This window comes from Engystomops pustulosus, chromosome 6 (assembly GCF_040894005.1).
Source record: "Engystomops pustulosus chromosome 6, aEngPut4.maternal, whole genome shotgun sequence".
In the NCBI taxonomy this organism is placed as follows: Eukaryota; Metazoa; Chordata; class Amphibia; order Anura; family Leptodactylidae; genus Engystomops; species Engystomops pustulosus.
In genome coordinates this window covers 45,717,096-45,735,664 of record NC_092416.1, presented here as the reverse complement: position 1 = coordinate 45,735,664, position 18,569 = coordinate 45,717,096, and the positions used below count along the sequence as shown (strand labels likewise).

Here is an 18,569-nt window from a genome sequence, read left to right as displayed (position 1 = left end):
CCCACATATCAATCAGTACGCAGGCAGCATATTTATGCCCGGGCCGCAGCAGTCTTTATTTTAAAACCGTGCACAGGAAGAGGTGACAGGCTTGGCCCAGGACCGTCCCCTCCATTTCCCTCCCTGCAACCGCGATCGTTACGCCCCTGCCCATATTACTATCCTGGCCCGACTGACCTGTAAATCATAGTCCAAATTTAGTTTTCTGTACCAATAATACTATCATTATGAACTATGATTTTATAGTTTGTAAAGGGGCCCAAATTTTATGTGACCAATCAAGATAAGTCTAGACTCCTTGACCAAGCGGTTCCTTGTTACCTACACCAAACTTTGAAAAGATCATTGAATATATAAATGAATACTGTTAAAGATCATCCAAATGTTGTCCTAATGATCTTTTAGAATGTGATCTTTGTACTAATCCATATTACAATGCTGGCCATTGTAAGGTTACCTATCACTTTTTCCTTTCCTTTATTTAATGTGTACAGTCTATGCAAGTGGAACAATAAAACCTAATGTAAGAGGATAACAAATCATAAAAGAAACAGTACAGTTCTAAAGTAAATCCTATGGAACAGATTGGAAATGTGTAAAATTCTATACAATTATTGACCTAGAGATAAAGAAACATCATGTTATATGAGGTGATCGTCCTATCTGGATACATTTTCAGCTTAGGCAATGGATAGAACTGAGAACTACACAAAATATAGCTCACATAAAATCTAATACTAGCAAAAAGCGGAGGTAATATCGCTTATTAAAGGTGATGGCTACTTATACCAAACTTTAACAGGGCAAGTATAAGATCCTTACAGGGACACATATATTATACTTATCCTGTATCTGCAATACATTTACAGTGCCCAGTGTCCTGCTAGCTTCCAGCAGATGGAGGGGGCTATGATGTCATTATGACCACTTGGTCATAACCGCTCCCATATTAGTTTTTGGAGTGGGTGTGCAGACACTAATGATTGCATGGGGCCCTCCATCCACTGAAAGTCCCAGGAATGTCACAGGAAGTCCCACGTCCCTTTAACAGGGTAAGTGTAGTATGGATGACCATATGATGGTCTTATACTTAGCCTGCTAAAGTTTGGTATAATTGGCCAACCTCTTTAAGAGATGAAACCGGTGTTGTTATACAAGCAGTGGTTGTTGGGGCAAGGTTTCTTAAAGAGGACCTGTCACCCCGAAAAAGCCCCCCAACAAATTTGCCCCCTTAATCCTTCACTTAGCCCCTTTCTATATCTGCTTTTTTTTAAAATCTACGTTTGTAAAGGTTGTTTTAACAGATGCAACCTCTTACCAAATAAGAGGTCAGATCCTCGTATCCCCTGAGCTGCCGGCTCTCCGTGATGCGGCCACAACGCATTGACAGCCGCTGCGAACATGGGCTTGCTTATTCACATTGTTGGCCGGCATCATGGAGAGCGGACAGCAATTACGCAATATATGAGATACTTCTTTTAAGGTCTCTGCTGACAGGGGGGTTGAGGGGGTGTGTCGGCCACCCCCCTTATGAATTAGGCCGACTTCTAGCTCAGGGCATACGAGAATCAGACCTCTTATTTGGTAAGAGGTCGGATCTGTTAAAAGAAACATAAATTTAAAAGAAATTGCAGATATAGAACGGGGCTAGGGAAAGGATTATGGGGGGCACATATGTTGGGGGGCTTTTTCAGGATGACAGGTCCTCTTTAAGAATCCTGGGTCAACTGATATTCTGCCTAGATATTTGTAGAAACATCATAAATATTAAAAGGTCGACAACCAAAAGCTGCACATGCTTTAAATTTCATTTCTCGTTCACTTCACTTTTTAAATAACACAAGTTATAGAAAAGTGTAATAATCCTCCCAACGAAGCTCAGGAGGTTGTTTTCTTTTCTCTATATAGTGGGATATCCCATGTAAGATGCAGGTCTTTTTGCGGGGGTTGATTTTGGCTTGGGCAAGTTCCCCTTTGGTATTTATCCAGCTGCAATGTTTCTTTATTTTAAACTTTTATTTTCCACATTCAGGACCAATATCAAATTGTACTTCAGCCTTTGAGAAGCTGGAGTGGTTTCAGCTTGAGGAGGTGAGCCAAAAATAACACGCAGGGGAGCATAACGGTAGCGTGCTGCACTTGAAAGGCTTCAGTGGTAAAATAAAATGTCATCCTGTGACTAAAACTTTACATGCTACTTTATTGACACCCATACTTAATGACTATGTGCCAAGTATAACATGATAATACCCTGGAAAGCCAGGACTTCTTGTTGTAGAATGGACATGTTGTTCTGGACTCATGTTCAGTGATGGACCTCTTGTTCTATGATGGGGCTCTAAAATGTAGATCTTGTTCAGAGATGATTCCCTCGTGTAGATTTCACTTTTTCTAGACTTTTAATTCTTGTATTGACCTAGAAGGATGGATACTCTTGGTTTTTGAGGAACATGTCTTCTTGTTCTTGAATAGACTTCTTATTTTAGAAAGGAATCTGTTTGAGAAAGATAAAACTTTTACTTCATGAACCTCTAGTATTAAAGGGGAACCTTCATCAACCCAAACTTTTTGCATGTTTCACCATTCCTGATGACCAATGTCAAAATTTTCAGCACCCTTCTTACAGTCTTACGGCTCCAGCCAAGGACTGTACTATAACTCTACTTACATATGGGTGCTTCTAGGCTGACACAGACAGGTGGGTGATAGAAAGAGGATTTGGACCAGAATCATTGAAGTTGCACCTATTAAAGGTTTAAACTGGATCTCTTGGTCAAAGGCAGAAATCTTAATTGAGAATGAATTTAATGTTTTAGACTTGCGTTTTTTGGGGGTTATTTACCTCACGCTAGCGCATTTGCACCAGCATGTGATAGCCCCACCTCCCCTCAAACGGACGTGCCGTTGAAATAAGCACAGCCATGACTTTCACTTTAATAATTCCCTAGCTGCAGTGCGTGCGTTGATGCATGGACAGGAAGGCCCTTGCTGGCCCATTCCTCCGTCAACCTGGAGTGAAGGTGGTGGAAAATATACGCTAGCAATACGCTAGAATTTGCGATTATTTCAGGGCTTCTACGCCACTTTAGTAGATGCTTTAAAAACATATACTCACATAGGTACATTTTCGATACTGCTGACCTATGTTCTGAACAGTTCATGAGATCAATGGAAGTCTGATGAGTGGTACAGTAATAGACACCATCTGGGTTGCCTTACATCTCACCCCATTGGACCCAGTAGCTTCTTTAAATGACACCTGACCTTTAAAGCATCACATCAGACTACAATGTCAGGAATTCTCTGCCAGGTTAGACCATGTCTGACCTGGTAGAGATTTCAACTATAGTCTCTGCCTGCAGACTACAGTAAATACACTAAATACGATGGGCTGGGTGGTTCACACCCCAACCTGCACCCCGCCCAATCACGCCTAATGTGGCAGAATTCCGACAAAACAGTTGTAACGGGGCATGTTGCATATAAATGTCCCTAGGGGTGTAATTAGTAGAGGCGGGGCCCCATAGCAGGCCCCTCCCCCTCAACAATAAACATATTTGTATATGGTCACACATTTATACACTCATGTTTACACATTTATGCACTGATATGTACATTTGTACACTTATACAACATTCTCCCAGTAGCTTCTGACCACATAGAGGAAGTATATGGCAGGAAGTAGAGATGAGAAATTCCTAGTCCTGCCGTTCGGTTGTCCTGCTCCCACAACATTTTTTATCTCAACTGTTTACTGTGAACTGTTAGGCTACATTCACACACATGCATGGGGGACATATGTACGGCCGACGTATGTACGGCCGATATATGTCCCCCATACACTTCTATGGGCTCACGGCCCCGTCCTATCTTTTCCCGTGTTACGGCGCCGTGCGCTGTATCTTCCTATGGAGAGGGGCGGGGGTGAGCAGCGCTTATCCCCTGCTCCTCTCCGCAGAGCCAATGTATGCCCGCCATACTACGGTACGGCGGGCATACATCGTGTGAATGTAGCCTTATATGCATATCACGCTGTACAATGTGCAGCATAATATGTATATAATGATGCAAATCCTCCATTCTTTAGTGTTTTCAGGTCTAAATCTGGGCCCCCCTGACACTGCTGGCCCCATAGCAGCTGCTAAGGCGGCTAACCCTGTATTTACACCCCTGAATATCCTCCATTGTGTTTTGTTATCCAGCACACCCTCTGGGAAAGATATTTGTTACATATATTTCCTTAGTATAATATAGATAAGACCATCCATTTTGAACTTTTTACTTTCTTAATTTACCAGCCATCTTTAGCTTTACATTACCATAGGCAGGTGTGCAGTCCAATGCTATATTTCCTCTTCCAATGCATACACAGAGCTAAATGGCGAATAAATCAATTACCTTTATGATTGCTACAAATCCTCTGTCTAGGGTGAACATTAGTTTTTTCATAGACCACACAGGGGCAAAAATAAAAAGAGTAATTAAATCCTAGGCGGATGGAAATAAGACTGTTAATCTTTTATAAAAAGGCAAAACGCTGGTGCCCGTGTGACTCTCCCCATTACACATTTCTATTTGACTTGTGTAAAATGATACATTAAACTTGGAGAATGTAACTTACGTTAAGCTTCGGCAAACATTAATGTATGTCTGTGTTTGCAGTGCCAAATAGCAAAAAAAAGCCTTAAAATCATGCGAATGGCGAGCTAAGACGTTTTTGAAGGGTTAAACAACTCCCATCATTTATAGAACAGTCTTACTTCCAAGGCATTCCATAGTCTCAGCACCTTGAGTGGCTTTGGGAAGGTTCACATAAAGGATTGTGGAAAATCAATATGTGTCTCTGGAGAACGGCACTCTTATTTATTCAGCTGCAAGCAAGTGCAAACTTCTCAATGCACAGAAGTGGGTACTTATAAAAAAAAAGAAAAAAAAAGTCAGTCTTAAAGCTCAAAGGGAACTCACAAAGTTAATTTAAATCAAATGGTTTAACCTGGTCTCCAAGCCTGTTTGGAATTCATATGACGAATGCCTCCAATGACTTCAAGTCACTATTGTTGTTGTACTGATCCGGATTCATGTTACTCATTGATGTCCTTCCTTTTCTGGGTACCTCCAGGTATTTAATCCCCTGTATATATGACAGAGTTAAAAAGAATGATGCTTGCCTTGAAATATTAAAGCAGATTTCACAATAAATGCATAATAAATACAGTAATAAAAATTATAATCTTTATTTATATAGCGCAATCATATTCTATAGCACGTTACAAATTATAAGGGACATATACAAATATAATACTACATTGCAGAGTTCAAAGAGTTCAAACAGTCATATGGAACAATAGGAATGAGGGCCCTGCTCACAAGAGCTTACAGTCTATGAAAATTAAGGGGTGACACAAGAGCTTACAGTCTATGAGGATGAAGTGGGTGACACAAGAGGTAGAAGAGCTTGTATAATGGTCCAGCCATTCTTTATTAGGGAACAGAATACAATAATTTGATAAAAAATCAGCTGCTTGAAGCAGTTATCAGCCGCCATTTTATATACAAAGTCAAATATAAATGAAACTGCAGAGAAGCCTGGAGCTCGGTATATATCTAGTGTGTGCTGGATAACAGACAGGAAGAAGGTTAGTAAAGAGAGTTGAAATGATCATGTCATAGTCCTGCCTAAAGAGATGGGTTTTAGGAGCACTTAGGAGGTTGGGTATTAGTCTGATAGTCCAGGGAAGGGCATTCCAGATAACTGAGAGGTTCAAATTAAGTTAGAGATTAATCTAACATCACTCGGGTTGGTCAATAGACTGAGATGATAGATAGGGAGGTGCAGCATTATGCAGAGCTTTGTGGATGAGGGTTATTATTTTAAACTGTACTCATAAGGAGGCTGGCAGCCAGTGCAGTGACTGACACAAACTGGAGGCATCCGTGTATCGTTTGGTCTGAAAGACAAGCCTGGTTGCTGCATTAAGAATAGATTGGAGAGGAGCGAGTTTAGTTAGTGGAAGACTGATTAGTAGGGAGTTACAGTAGTCTAGTCAAGAGTGAATCAGAGCGACAATTAGCATTTTAGAGATTTCAGTTGTAAGGAATGGGCAGATTCTAGAGATGTTTCTGAGATGCATGTGGCAAGAGAGAGCATGAGATTGAATATGTGGTGCAAAAGAGAGGTCCGAGTCCAGCCGAACCCCAAGAGACTGGGCCTGCTGCTTTGGTGTTTATAGTTATCCCACAGACCAAGATGGAGAGGTCAGAGTTGAGTTGGTTTGTACATGGTGGTAAGTTAAGAAGTTCAGTCTTAGAAAGATTAAATTTCAAGAAGAGAGAGGACATGATATAAGAGAGGAGACAATCACTAGTGTTCTGAAAACAGGCAAGGTTTATGTTACGTGCAGAAGTATATAGTTGTACATCATCAGCATAAAGATGATACTGGAAACCACATGTGCTCATAGTTTGTCAGATGGGGGCAGTACAAAGGGAAAAGAGGACCATGGACAGTCAGAGGAAAATGAGAAGAGAAAGATCCAAAAGTGGACACTAAAAGTGCGGTAAGAGAGATAGGAAGAAACATAGGAGAGGGCAGTGTCCTTCAGGCCAATGGAGCAAAGCATCCTGAGGAGTATCAAACGCTGCAGATAGATCCAGAAGTATGAGGAGAGAAAGTCACCTTTGGATTTAGCAGTTAGGAGATTCCTGGAGACTTAAAGAAAACCTACCACTTGAAGTGGCAGGTTTCAGATGGAAATACCGGGCACCAGCTCAGGGTGAGCTGGTGCCAGAGCTTATATTTGGTAGTGTTTTAAACCGCGGTATCGCGGTTTAAAACACTTTTTAAACTTTATAGCCGGCGCAGGGAGGTACGCGCTCGGCGCTTACCATGCCCGCGGCTCTCATTCACTTCCTATGTAGCCGCGCGCATGGTAAGCGCCGAGCGCGTACCTCCCTGCGCCGGCTATAAAGTTTAAAAAGTGTTTTAAACCGCTATACAGCGGTTTAAAACACTAACAAAAATAAGCTCCGGCACCAGCTCACCCTGAGCTGGTGCCCGGTATTTCCTTCAGAAACCTGCCACTACAAGTGGTAGGTTTCCTTTAATAAAGAGCAGTTTCAGTGGAGTGCATAGTACAAAAACCAGATTGTACAAGGATAGAGTACGCTGAGAGATAGCCATTTAGTCAGGAATAGACCAAGCGTTCCAGGAGTTTGGAGATGAAAAGGAGATTAGAGACTGGTCTGTAGTTAGCACAACTGGATGGGTCCAGGGAAGGTTTCTTTAGTAATGGGGCAACAACAGCATGCTTGAAAGAAGAGGGGATCACACCAGAAGGGAGAGAGAGGTTGAAGATTTTAGTGAGGTGAGAAGTGACTGCGGGGGAGAGAGACTGTACGAGATGTGAGGGGAAGGGGTCACTGATATAGGTAATGGGTCGAGCAGAGGAAAGGAGCCTGGACACTTCTTTCTCTGTGATTGGCTCAAAGGAAGAGAGCGAACAGGTACCGTAGGAAGGGGATTAATGGAGTGAGTGGACTGAGAAATATTTTTCCTGGCAAATGCAATCAGTTTTATCTTTAAAGTTGGTGCCCAGATCTTCAGCACCAAGGCCCGTCATAGGTGGCTGCCCCTTTAGGTGTTGATAAGGAGTGAAGAGTTAAACTAGTTGAGGCACTACTTTTTAATCTCTCCCAAGAGGTCCATATGTTTTCCAATACCAGTATATATGTACATTTCACATCGGTAGTCTAAGCAACTCCCTCTAGACCTTTGTTGATCTATCTTATTGCTGGGTGGATTGTCCATTTTACAGAAATAAGGGACTAGCAATAAGGAAAACCAAAGGGGCTTTCCAGGGGGCAAAAATATCACCAATGCTTTGTCATCACTATCATAAAGATGTGGTCAGTTGGAGGGGTCTGTGTGAAAGACCAGGGCCAAAGGTCTCTAGAGGGTACATGGCCACCCAAACCACCCACTAAGTTTGCTACTAACCTGTAGACATAATATAGAGAGGGACTTAAGTGTCACTGTTTCTATATAAAGTTCTTAGAGTTGCTGTCTGATTTTTAAATCCATTTTCAAATAGCCCATTAGACAATATAGATGGGTTCCACATACAGGACCCTAAAAGCCAAAGCAAATGCTACAAAGTAGATTTCTCACACATAAGGGACTACTTTGAACACAATCAGATAATTGGTGGGCACGGTGTACTGTTTAACTTCTCCTGGGCGGCAGTGTGAGAAAATGATTCATCTTCAACTTCATTCTCTGACAAGTTACGTCTGATCACTCAAGTATTATGATAAGGATCATTAGAAGAAAAAAAGCCCTTTAAAAATTAAGACATAAGCTGCGTTCACATCTCGTTTTGTTATCAGTTGTAAGGTTATGTCGGGAAGAATCTTACAACAGAGGGATATGAAATATCTCACTAAATGCTCATTGTCACAAGTGCTCCCACGATCCATGTCGCGGATACACCCGTGCTCAAGTGGCTGCCTGTCCCCGTCCCCGTCCCCTTGCCCACACTTACCTCTCCCGGCTCCTGGCTGTGCTCTTTATCCCGGGGTGCTGGGTGCAGCGTGCAGCGTGCAGCGTCCTTCCCATTGGCGCTGGTCACTTCCGGGTTTCCTTTATAACCCGGCCGCTCCTTTCACTCCCGGCTGGATCTTCAAATCTTCCCACTGAAGTGAAAGCCTCCCGGGTGTTCCCGAGGTCCCATTCCTGTGTGTTTCCCTTGGACCCGTTTCATGTGCGTTTCCAGACTCCTCCGTGTTCCTGTGGTCCATATCCTGTGGTCCATGTCCAGCGGTCCGTATCCTGTGGTCCGTATCATAGTATCATAGTATCATAGTATATAAGGCTGGAAGGAGACGCAAGTCCATCAAGTCCAACCTTTAAGAATTAAATAAATGTTTTATCCCCATAACCCGTGATATTTTTTCTCTCCAGAAAGTCATCCAGGCCTCTCTTGAACATGTACATAGAGTCCGCCATAACAACCTCCTGCGGCAGAGAGTTCCATAGTCTCACTGCTCTTACAGTAAAGAACCTTTGTCTATGGTGATGGTAGAATCGCCTCTCCTCTAGGCGTAGAGGATGCCCCCTTGTCCTGGTCACAGGCCTAGGTATAAAAAGATCTTTGGAGAGATCCTTGTACTGTCCATTCAGGTATTTGTACATTGTAATGAGGTCTCCCCTCAGTCGTCTTTTTTCTAAACTGAATAATCCCAAATTTTTTAATCTGTCAGTGTATTCTAGTTCCCCCATTCCCCTAATAATCCTGGTTGCTCTCCTCTGCACCCGTTCCAGCTCTACTATATCCTTTTTATACACTGGTGCCCAAAACTGTACACAATATTCCATGTGTGGTCTGACCAGGGATTTGTATAAGGGCAAAACTATGTCTTTATCATGAGAATCTATTCCTCTCTTGATACACCCCATTATTTTATTTGCTTTAGCAGCAGCCGCCTGGCTCTGGTCACTAAAGTTAAGTTTACCATCCACCAATACCCCCAAGTCCTTTTCAGCTTCAGTTTTACTAAGTAATTGACCGTTTAGAACATAATTATACTTTTTGTTACCATGGCCCAAGTGCATAACTTTACATTTATCTACATTAAACCTCATCAACCATTTCTCTGCCCACTCCTCAAGCTTCCACAGATCCCTCTGTAATGCTAAACTATCGACCTCAGTATTTATTACTTTACACAGCTTAGTATCATCTGCAAATATTGAAACTTGACTGTGTAAACCCACTACAAGGTCATTAATAAAAATATTAAAAAGAAGTGGCCCCAATACTGACCCCTGTGGCACTCCACTGGTAACATCAACCCAATCTGAGAATGTGCCATTAATGACCACCCTCTGTTTTCTATCACTAAGCCAATTACTTACCCAAATACACAGATTTTCTCCTACTCCCAGCAGTCTCATTTTATATACCAACCTTTTATGTGGCACGGTGTCAAATGCCTTTGAAAAGTCCAGATATACAACATCCACAGCGTCCCCCAGATCCAGTCTGGAACTTACCTCCTCGTAGAAACCAATCAGATTAGTCTGACAGGACCGATCTCTCATAAACCCATGCTGACGCTGGGTTATAAGGTTGTGCACAGTGAGATACTCCAGGATAGCATCTCTAATAAACCCCTCAAATATTTTCCACACCACAGAAGTTAGACTCACGGGTCTGTAGTTTCCAGGATCGCTATTTGATCCTTTTTTGTATATTGGTACCACATTTGCTATGCGCCATTCCTGTGGAACATAACCAGTCCTCAGTGAATCTTCAAATATTAAAAATAAAGGTTTGTCTATCACCGTACATAATTCATGCAGAACCCGGGGGTGTATGCCATCTGGCCCAGGTGATTTATCTATCTTAGTGGTTGCGAGGCGGCGCCGTACCTCTTCCTGGGTTAAACTGTTGACATTATAAAAAGAATTTACATTATTCCTCATTGTGTCTTCCACCAGGGGATTTTCCTGGGTAAAGACAGTTGAGAAGGCGACATTCAGTAGATTGGCCCTTTCCTCATCTCCTTCCACCATGACCCCCATGTTATTTCTAAGGGGACCAACACTCTCTGTTTTTAGTTTCTTATCATTTATATACTTGAAAAATAATTTGGGATTATTTTTGCTCTCCCTGGCAATATTTCTCTCAGTCTCTATTTTTGCGGCCTTTATCTGCTTTTTACAGGATTTATTTTTCTCTCTATAATCCTGTAATGCCTCATCGCTACCTTCACGTTTTAGCACCTTAAACGCTTTATCTTTCTCGCTTATTGCTTTCCTTACAAGACTAGTTAGCCACATTGGCTTTTTCTTGTTCCTCTTATGCTTTTTCCCATAAGGTATGTGTTTCTCACAGGACTTTTTCAGAATATATGAGAAAAAGTCCCATTTTTGGGGGGGGCTTTTGTCTTTGAGAACATTATCCCAGTCAATGCCTTTAAGGTCTTCCCTTAGTTGCTGAAAATTTGCCCTCCTGAAGTTTAGAGTGTTGGTTGTCCCTTCACGAACGCTCTTAGTAAAGCGTAATACAAAATCAATGATATTATGATCACTATTCCCCAGGTTCCCCCCAACCTGTAGTTTTGATACCCTATCAGGTCTGTTGGTTAGGATAAGGTCCAGCAGTGCCCCCCCTCTTGTTGGCTCCAGGACTAGTTGCGACAGGTAATTGTCTTTTGTTGTTGACAAGAACCTGCTGCCTTTGAAGGACCTGCAGGTTTCTGCCCCCCAGTCGATATCTGGGTAATTGAAGTCCCCCATGATAAGTACTTCACCAAGCTTTGAAGCTGCATCCATTTCACTTATCAGCATTTCCTCTGTTGCCTCCATTATATTTGGAGCCTTATAACAAACCCCTAGTAATATTTTATTATTCTTTTTCCCTCCTGAGGTCCATATCCTGTGGTCCGTATCTTGTGGTCTGTGTCCTGTGGTCCATATCCTGTGTTCCATGTCTGCTCCTGTGGTCTGTGTTCGGTGGTCAGTATTCTGTGGTCCGTCTCTTGCAGGCTGAACCCTGAACTTAAAGGGCCAGCGTCCTTCCCATTGGCGCTGGTCACTTCCGGGTTTCCTATCTAACCCTTCACTCCCGACCGGATCTTCAAGTCTTCCCACTGAAGTGAAAGCCTCCCGTGTGTTCCCGAGGTCCCGTTCCTGTGTGTTTCCCTTGGTCCCGTTTCATGTGCGTTTCCAGACTCCTCCATGTTCCTGTGCGTTTCCAGACGCCTCTTGTGGTCCGTGTCCTGTGGTCCGTGTCCTGTGGTCCATATCCTGTGGTCCGTGTCCTGTGGTCCATATCCTGTGGTCCATGTCCAGCGGTCCGTATCCTGTGGTCCGTATCCTGAGGTCCATATCCTGTGGTCCCTATCTTGTGGTCTGTGTCCTGTGGTCCATATCCTGTGTTCCGTGTCTGCTCCTGTGGTCCAGTGGTCTGTGTTCGGTGGTCAGTATTCTGTGGTCCGTCTCCTGCAGTCTGAACCCTGAACTTAAAGGGCCAGCGTCCTTCCATTGGCGCTGGTCACTTCCGGGTTTCCTATCTAACCCTTCACTCCCGACCGGATCTTCAAGTCTTCCCACTGAAGTGAAAGCCTCCCGTGTGTTCCCGAGGTCCCGTTCCTGTGCGTTTCCCGTGATTCAGTTTCCTGTGCATTTCCAGATGCCTCCGTGTTCCTGTGTGTTTACTGTGGTCCATGTCCTGTGATCCATATCCTGTGGTCCGTATCCTGTGGTCCGTGTCCGTATCCTGTGGTCCGTGTCCAGTGGTCCGTATCCTGTGGTCTGTGTCCAGTGGTCTGTGTCTAATGGTCCATATCCTGTGGTCCGTGTCCGGTGGTCCATATCCTGTGGTCCATGTCCGGTGGTCCGTATCCTGTGGACCGTGTCCAGTGGTCCATATCCTGTGGTCCGTGTCCGGTGGTCTGTATCCTTTGGTCCGTGTCCGGTGGTCCGTATCCTGTGGTCCGTGTCCGGTGGTCCGTATCCTGTGGTCCCTATCCTGTGGTCCATATCATGCGGTCTGTATCCTGCGGTCCATTCCTGTACAACTGTGCTCCTGCTGTGCCATCCAGGGTTCCAGCCCAGTGGTGACCTCCTGCCTTCCTGTGCTTCCGCCGTGCCTTCCAGGGTTCCAGCCCAGCACTGTCTTCCCTCCGTACCAGCGTTACCAGTGCTCCTTTGTGTTCCTGCTGTCATCTCAGGTTGTAACTGTTTCCAACATTAGTTACCTTGGCCGCCACTGCGGGTCCCATACCAACCCCTGCGGTGGCCCAGAGAGTCCACAGACTCTTCCCAAAGAGACTCTGACAGTTCTACCCTCACGAACTGTGACACTCATACAGTGGGATATTTTGTCCTGTTCCTCCCCTACCTCCTTAGAGTGGGAGGGATCCAATCACTGGCTGCTGCCATTGTTCAGGGCGTTTCCCAAAGTGATGTCACAGTGCTAATATATCCCTGGGGACTTCCCTGAGGGAAAGCTTGGCAGTGGCCAGTGACTTTGCACTAGAATGAACGTGTAAACTGCCTGCACATGTACCGTATATTCCGGCGTATAAGACGACTTTTGTCTTCTGTCTTCTCTGGGGTCGTCTTATACGCTGGTAATCCCGCCCGCCTTGTATTCACGGCGGCGGTCGGGTCCTGGTGCATGGAGAGGGCTCACGGGCTGAGCCCTCTCCATAGACGGTAAGTCTTTAAGGCTTATGGTAACACCCGCGATCGGTGCTAGCACCGATCGCGGGTGTTTTTACAGCGTGGGCTGCCGGCAAAGCTGCCGGCAGCCTCAAAGAGATAGCAGCGCGTGGGCGCCGCCATCTTACCTGGGATCGCCGCTCCCCATGACGGGCGATCCGTCTCCATGGTAGCCTCGGGTCTTCCGAAGACCCGAGGCTATTTCGTTTTAACCCCTTCATTACAATGTGCTGATAGCACATTGTAATGAATAAAGAAAATCCCCATATACTGCCATACTGTAGTATGGCAGTATATGGTAGGATCGATCAGACAACCTAGGGTTAAAGTACCCTAGGGAGTCTGAAAAATAAAAATAAAAAAATAAAATAAAAAAAAAAAAAGTTAAAAAAAATAATAATAATAAAAAAACCTAAAATTTCAAATCACCCCCCTTTCCCTAGAACTGACATAAATATAAATAAACAGTAAAAATCATAAACACATTAGGTATCGACGCGTCCAAAAATGCCCGATCTATCAAAATATGATAACGGTTTTTCAATGCGTTTATCCCCGTAACGGAAAATAGCGCCCAAAGTCGAAAATGGCACTTTTTTGCCATTTTGAAAAATATAAAAAAATCTATAAAAAGTGATCAAAAGGTCGTACAGTCCTAAAAATGATATCATTGAAAATATTATCAAATTTCACAAAAAATGACATCACCCACAGCTCCGTACACCAAAGTATAAAAAAGTTATTAGCGCCAGAAGTTGGCAAAATCAAAAAAATAGTTTTTGTACAGGAGGTTTTCATTTTTGTAAATGTATGAAAACATTATAAAACCTATACAAATTTGGTATCTCCGTAATCGTACTGACCCAAAGAATAAAGTAGACATGTCATTTGGGGCGCTCAGTGAAAGACGTAATATCCAAGCCCACAAGAAAATGGCGCAAATGCGTTTTTTCACCATTTTCATTGCATTTGGAATTTTTTCCCGCTTCTGAGTACATGGCATGGAATATTTAATAAAATAAAAATTTAAGGTACAGTATGGTAACATTTACAGTAAAATGGACGATGGTAAAGTTGTTGTTGTATGCCTTATGTTTATGAGTGACAGTTTTCCTGCTATATACCTGCATGTCATAAGAATTTACATTAAAAAAAGGACCATGTTAAATTCAAATCTGTTTTTTTTTTTTAATTTTTACCGGTGTTTTGTATGCGTGGAAAAGGGGTAGTCTTGTACGGCGAATATATCTTAAACTCTATATTTTAAACAGGAAAGTAGGGGGGTCGTCTTATACACCAGGTCGTCTTATACGCCGGAATATACGGTTTTTATAAAATTTCTGCGCCAGAAAAAATGTGCACCGAAAGGGGCGTGTTAGGGTTTAGTTGGACCATGCGCCACAATTCTGTCCAACATGGCAGCATAAACACGGTGCACAAAAAAAAATGGTGCATTAATGAAGAACGGGTGCCACAATTCCTGAATCAGACGCACCCTGCACACTACACAGGCAAACTGCACATAGTTTTTTGATAAGTGTGGGACAATATGTTGCTCTATTGCCTCCACTGATCTCCACTGAGCGCATACGTCGTTCAGCAGGAAGGAAGAAGAATGGAAAGACGTAGCTTGCTGTATCTTCTCATTCTGTATTTTTCACCATAAACATATAGGGGATTATTTATCATACGCCGGCTCTGGCCTATTGATGTGTTTGGCGGGGTCCTGTGCTGCGTTTATCTCAATGCCAGGCCCTGTCTGGCGTACAAATAAATTCTCATATGAAAATTTGCTGGCTTCATCTAGTGCAGGCCACTCCCCGCCACCCCCCTTCATGCCACTCCACACTTTGCTGGTGTGAAGGTGGTGGATAGGGGAAAATAATCACAAGTGCTAGCTATAAGCTAGTGTTTGCGATTATTTCATGGATTCTACGCCACTAATGTGGCACAGAAGCTCTGGAAAATATCCCCCATACTGTGCATACAGAGTCAAAAAGGATGCCTCCATCTGCCAGTGTATATCTATGCAGTGGCGTAACAAGACTCCAGTGGGCCCCGATGCAAACTTAGAATCGGGGCCCCCATATACCTACACTCTCACTGCCAGCCCCATCCCTCACGTAATACTTTAGAATGCACACACACTATGGTGCTCATTTACTTACCCGGTTCAGTCGTGATCCCCCGGCGCGTTATCCGACGAGGATTTGGGTCTGCCGGAATTAACTAAGGTCCGCGCTCCCGATATCCAGCAGGTGTCGCTGCTGCTCTGAGGTCCGCCGGAGTTCACCTTCTTCGTCCCGGTGAATGCAAGCACTGATCTTGCGACACAAATTGTTTTTTTATTTCCGTGGTTTTTCCGAATCCGACGGGTTGTCCGACGGCCACGCCCCCGATTTTTGTCGCGTGAAAGCTGGCACGATGCGTCACAATCCGATTGTGTGCGCCAAAATCCCCGGGCATTTTGGAGCAATTCGGAAATATTCGGGAAACCGACGAAAGTGCAGCGTTCGGAATCTTAGTAAATGAGCCCCTATATATTATACAATGTACATGCAAAATACACATATATAAACACAGCACTGTGTATACTCTACAGAAACATCAACAGCATAAACACTGAAATACAGATGCCCATAAATATATGTCCCCAAACCAATACCCATCTACCTGTACAATACTAATATTATAGAAGTAATGCAGCTTCTCTTACTAGTTAATTTAGTTAATACACTGTTCAGCAGCTTTCCCTCTTACATACAGGAGCCATAATTCCCCCCAAACCCCATTATTATATACAGGAGCCATAATTCCCCCATCCCTTTTATTATGTACAGGAGCTATTATTCCCACCCACACGCACACGTCCCCTTTTTATATACAGGAGACATTATCCCTCCCAACACCCCCTCATTATATACAGGAGCCATTATCCCCCCCCACAACCTTATTATATACAGGAGACATTATTCCCCATCCCCTTATTATATATAGGAGACTATGGGGCTCATTTACTAAGGGCCCGAACGGCGTACTTTCGTCGGGTTTCCCGAATATTTCTCTTTTGCCCTGAATTGCCCCGGGTTTTTGGCGCACACGCTCGGATTGTAGCGCATCGGCGCCGCCTTGCACCAAACAGAAATCGGGGGGCGGGCCGTCGGACAACCCGACGGATTCGGACAAACAGCGGAATTTAAAGGATTCGTGTTGCAAGATCAAGCACTCACATGAACCAGGAAGAAGCAGGTGAACTCCGTTGGACCTCGGCGCAGCAGCCTCACATGTAGGAACTCGGCCGCATGATCTTCATGAATCGCGCCGGACCCGAATCCTCGCCGGACAACGCGCCGCAGGATAGCGACAGGACCAGGTAAGTAAATGTGCCCCATTATTGCCCCCCTCAACCCATCATATACAGGAGCCTTCATAACACCCCACACACACCCTTATTATGTACAGGAGACATTATACACCCCATTCCCTTATTATATACAGGAGCCATTATCCTCCCTATCCACTATTTTATACAGGAGACATTATTCCCCCCATCCCTTTATTATATATAGAAGACATTACCCACCCCATTCCCTTATTACATACAGAGGAGATATTACCCCCCATCCCCTTATTATATATAGGGGACATTATCCCCAAATCTCAGCTTGGAGGGCAGTAATAGGAGAGTAACAGCGGCTGCACAGATTTTAATCTTTGACAGTTGCGGTATCGGCGCCACCCGCAGGTATTGGCGCCCCCACAGGTATTGCAAGCACCCACCCACAGGTATCGCTGGCGCCCCCCCTCCGTAGGTATAACCAGCGCACCCCCCTCCTGCAGGTATTGCCAGTGCGCCCCGCCTCCCGCCGGTATCGCAGCGACCACCATATACTTTACAGGAGGGCACAGTGACTGCTGTGGCTCCGGCCCTTCTCTTCCCGGGGGCCAGCCGCGGTTGCACCCCCTGCGACCGCGATCGTTATGCCCCTGTACCTATGTATATGCTCAGTCTATATGTCCAGAGATTTCCAGGTGTATACGCTAAGCAATGTACAATCGCTGGGGGTCTGACTGTTTGAAGAACTGAGGATAACATGTTGCACTGAGCTACCCTATAGTGAAAAGGAATTATGGGAGTTTTAAGTCATCCTGGAAGTTCCCGATGCTTCGGCTGCTCTGCAGCTCTTATGTACAGGACCAGGAGGAGGCGGGTCAAACTGGAGGAGAAAGGGCAGCGTGGGATAATCTCCCAGCCACCTGTGATGGCGGGACAGCGCTCAAAAACCAGGACTGTTCCACTGAATCTGGAACGGTTAGGAGGTATGTAAGGTGATAAGAAGTCCAGTATACTTCTGGAAGGTCCAGCACCCGGTAGCTCAATAAATATGTATAGAGATAAAATAGCGAATATGCAAACTTCCAATTGTTTTTACAGCGATTCATCTCATGAACCTTTTTTTATGTCGTCTGCGCGACTCTGATCCTGTCAAGTGAAACTGAAAAAAATTGGTCTTTCTTACCTGCAATATTTACATGGGACAGCGATCAGGATTCAGCTTCTTATCAATCTTTACCTTTGAAGATATGTATAAATTTATATGGGGTAATATTGGTTATTACCCAGAAAGATTTATCTCAACAATACATATTTGCTATTTTTGTGTTCCTTATGTAGAGATGGAGCATGAAGGCAGACGTTTCTAGCAGGTCATAGTACTTGGTTAATAGAAGGTAATAGCATAAAGATGCTGCCGGTCACTGGGTGGTGTTGGTCAATAGTACTTGCCTGTCAATGGACGCTGGGATCAGTGAAACCAAGTGATATAAGTAAACGGGAACTTCATTTCCTACTGCTTATTGTATATTCACACTTGGCCTCAGGGTGTGTTTACATAGATTGTGGACCTGCTGGGTGTACATCATGTGCACACACCCACTGGTGGAACTTGGCTGTCACAGTCATACCAGGCTTCCTATAATAAGAAGCTGTCACACTGTTATTCTATGTCACCTTCCTGCCAAACACAACATTTACCTAAATTATAAGCAGGACTTCCTTCTAGAAGACGGACATGATTGTTCACCTGTGAAATATAGATTGGATGACATCTGAAAGGGGGAAGAAAAAAACAGTTAAAATTCTAATATTATAGATCATTCAAATGATAGAAGTTCATTCAAATAAAGTCAAGGCAACATATAATAGAACAAGAGGAGACAGAATAATGATATTTCATTTTATGGATGAAAATTACGGATAATCTATGTGTAACTCTAGTATGGTTGCATCAATAGACAACTGTGAATTACTGTGCTTAATGTGCTTATCTATACACTTAAC

At 43.9% G+C, this 18,569-nt stretch overlaps 1 long non-coding RNA gene across 2 annotated transcripts; it reads right to left on the bottom strand.

Annotated features, from left to right (window-relative positions):
- Positions 1-1,779: 1,779 nt before the first annotated feature.
- Positions 1,780-18,337, bottom strand: LOC140065672 (uncharacterized). Of its 2 annotated transcripts, none has more exons than XR_011848011.1 (3): positions 18,264-18,337; positions 4,622-5,131; positions 1,780-2,494 (listed from the first exon to the last, which is right to left on the bottom strand). It is a non-coding gene; the product is annotated as an uncharacterized lncRNA (long non-coding RNA). The 2 variants fall into 2 exon arrangements; XR_011848012.1 differs by having other exon boundaries at positions 4,788-5,131.
- Positions 18,338-18,569: the final 232 nt, after the last annotated feature.